This window comes from Macrotis lagotis, chromosome 2, assembly GCF_037893015.1.
Source record: "Macrotis lagotis isolate mMagLag1 chromosome 2, bilby.v1.9.chrom.fasta, whole genome shotgun sequence".
Taxonomy (NCBI): domain Eukaryota; kingdom Metazoa; phylum Chordata; class Mammalia; order Peramelemorphia; family Peramelidae; genus Macrotis; species Macrotis lagotis.
Genome location: NC_133659.1, coordinates 328,310,751 through 328,314,578, shown reverse-complemented (window position 1 = coordinate 328,314,578; position 3,828 = coordinate 328,310,751).

Here is a 3,828-nt window from a genome sequence, read left to right as displayed (position 1 = left end):
CCTCAACTTAAATGACTGTCTTCCGGACCTCTGAATCGATGCCATTCCCCACTACCCATCTCCCAGGGGTTCTCCTGAGTTGAAGAAATGGTCACTTAGAAAGAAGGTAAGGGCTCATGGTGCCCATGCAGGGTGGCGTCCTCCCCTTGGGCCGGACGATGCTGGGGGCCACTCCTGACTGTTGGCACCATCTAGTGACTTGTCAGGAAATTCACAGATGGCTTTTGGTGGCCACATGGCTAAACCACGGGGAACTGGTTTGGATCAGACTGTCAAAGGACAGACTCTTTCAAGGATGAAGGCAGCAGCCTCTCTTCTCCATAGTGATCAGGAGTTGACCCAGAGCCAGGGAATGAAGGAGTGACCTTTGATTTGGCCACCTAGAAAGAGAGTGACCAATTAGAGTGTAAGCTTCACAAGGGCAGGACCGGTGGAAAGCCATTGGGTTCAGAGTCAGAAGTGCCCATGTTTGAATCCTAGCTCTGACATTTAATCAGCTGGGTGACACTGGGCAAATCATGGTAATAATAATAATTCGTATAGTACTCTGTGCCAAAAATCTACAAATATTCTCACAGCCACCCTAGGGGCAGTTGGTCTTCTAGTATGAAAACTTCCCCTTTGAATGAAATATGCCTCTTCCTCCTCCTCCTCCTCCTCTTCCTCCTCCTTATCAAAAAAGGGTTATGACTGCTGTTTGGGAGCCCATAAGAAGCCATTAATGTTGTTCAGTTGTTTTCAGTCAAGTTTGACTCTCTAGGACTCCATTTGGAATATTCTTGGCAAAGATACGTGAGTGGTTTACCATTTCCTTCTCCAAATTCCCATTGTACAGATGAGCAAACTGAGGTTAAATGACTTACCCAGGGTCACACAACTAATTCACGTCCAAGGTCAAATTTCAACTCTGATCTTCCTAACTCCAGGTCTGAACAAAGGTGGCTTCTTAGGCTGAGAGATGGTAAACACGGTTCTCATTGAATCACCACCTGAACAAGGCAGAATTTTCATGTTGCCAGTTTCTTTTTTCTTTTTTCTTTTTTTTTTAGACTTTTGCAAGGCAAATGGGGTTAAGTGGCTTGCCTAAGGCCACACAGCTAGGTAATTATGAAGTATCTGAGACTGGATTTGAACTCAGATACTCCAGGACTGGTGCTTTATCCACTATGCCACCTAGCCGCTCCTTGTTGCCAGTTTCAAGCCTGGAGAGGCCTTTTGACATCACTATTTTAGAGGGAAGGCATCCAATGGGACAAGGGAGAGCACAGAAGGATGACTGATTGAACTCTGCTCTCCCCAAGCATCTCCTATTCGACTATTTGTCTAAAACTTGTATCTCTCCATATCTTTGGGTTGTTTTCCTCAATAGATTGCAAGCCTCCTGAGGGTGGAACTGTTTCACTTTTGTCTTTGTATCTCCAGCACCTATTGAGACACCTGGCTCAGAGTAAACCTTTATTGATCAATCAATGAATTCTTTTTCCCTTGCCCCAAATCATAATGGAAAAAGAATGAGATTAGGAGTTAGAAAATGTGGATGGCTTTGCCAAAAACTTCTGTGAGCTTAGATAGATCACTTCCCCATTTTGGACCTCAGTTTCCAAACCTGTCAATCCTAGGATCCTCAAATCGATGTAATATTTCCCTCCCTTAACTAGATTTGAAATCAAGAGGGTGGAAGTCACAGGTCTGGAGCATGTTGAGAGAGCTTTGCATCCCAAACCATCAGACAAATGGGTAAAAAGAAAAAAGCTTCAGAGGCCATGTTGACAGACTCTTCCAAAGTCGCAAGTCAAAGATTAGAACTTCAAGCTGTGTGAAAACACCTGTGAATCATAGACTTAATTTATTTTTCTAATCCTGCTGTGTATATGTGTGTTGTGAGTGTGAAGACAGCACCTCGGGATACAAAAGAGAGTGAACATTGCCACAATTCATTATATTAAATGCTAAAAATGTTACCTTTGGGGCACATGCATAAACATGCATTATATCCTGCCTTTTTTCCATTTCCAAGTGAAAAGAAACTAACTCCAGTTTTTTGGCCAGTGGGATTTGTGGGTACCACATCTTATAGCTACAACAGGAAACACTCCTCACTCGTGGGGTCGTTGAAGTTAATGGTTATTTTTACTGATGGTGGACATTTAGCCATCATTGGCTCAGAAAATTTGTCTCATCTGAACGTTTCATTCTCTGATCATACCGACTAACTGAAGACTTTACTATGTTTATTAATTCATTTCTTTTTGTCCATATTTTAAGAAAAGAAACACTCTAAAGCAACTCTGCCCTGGTAATTAGCTGACTCATAGCCATCAACTTCATTTGTGTTGGTACATTGAGATCTTTTTGACTGCTTCTTAAATTTCCCATGGTTTCTTACCACTGGGCGCTGCCATCGTTCACCACAAAGAAATAGGACTCTATAGAAAAAGCAGCAACAGTCTCCACTGTTCTTCCACCCTGTTATTATTACTGTAGGGGTTTTGTTGCTGTTAAATATAGTAACTGCAGGCTCACAATTGAAGTCAGAATCTTCTCTTGTCATTTTGTTCTTTTTCAAATCGACCAGTTTCTCATTTCAGGGCATTAGTAATATAAATATAGGTTAGTTTAAACCCTAGCCTGAGTCTCCTGGGATCACAGAATCTTGGAGCCCAAAGAGCCTTCAGACTATCAAGTTCCATCCATACCAGAATAGAAGTCCCCTCTACCATTTCCCTTATGAGTATTCCAGACTCTGCTTGTAGGCCTCTGCCGATGAAGAGGTCACTTCCAGGGAGGCAGTCTGCTACACTCTGGGAAAACTCTAATTCTTAGGAAGTTTTTCCATGTAAAATAGGGTTTGAAAAACTCAAAGACTACAGTTTCTGTGACAAGAACTCACTATTTGTCAAAAAACTACTTGGAAAGCTAGAAACCAATTTGGCAGAAACTAAGCAAAGACCAATATCTCACATCCTATACCAAGATAAGGTATTTTCTTCTTTGCCACTTCTACCTCTTTTACTAGCTCTGTTCTTTGGACCAACCAGGACAGATCCATATGATAACCCTTCAAAGCCTGGAAGACTAAATATTATGTTCTTCCCATCCCACCCCATTCTCTTCTTCAAGCTGAACAGCCCAAATTTTTCAAGTCATTTTCCAGTCTCTTTACCATCCTGTCCAACTTCCTCTAAACCTGCTAAAGATTATTGCTATCTTTTCTAAAAATGTGGCTCTCAGAAGTTAACATGGTTTACCCAGGCCAGACTAAAGGAATGATCAACTATCTTGCTAAATAATGTCATCTCTCCTAGAGGAGCATCAGCTCCAGTGGGACTTTCTGCATGCCTTCTAATCTTAGGTACATTGGTTTTGTTTGTACAAACCCTTTAAATTTAATACAATCAAAATTCTCCATTTTTCATTTCAAAATATTCTCTCTTTCTTGTTTGGTCATAAATTTTTCCCTTCCCGCTAAGACCGATAGGTAAACTGTTCCTTGATCTCTTAATTTGCATATGATGTCATCCTTTCTGTCTAAATCATGTACCCATTTTGACTCTACCTTGGGATAGGGTGTGAGCTGTTGGTCTTTGCTTAGTTTCTGCCAAGTTGATTTCCAGTTTTCCTAGTGGTTTTTGTCAAATAGTGAGTTCTTGTCTCAGAAACTGGAGTCTTTGGGTTTATCAAACAGTGGATTGCTCTGGTTACTTGCTACTGTGTCTTGTGAATCTTATCTATTCCGTTGATTCACCACTCTATTTCTTAGCCGGTACCAGATAGTTTTGGTGATTACTGCTTTATAATGTGGTTTGAGATCTAATACAACTAAAACAT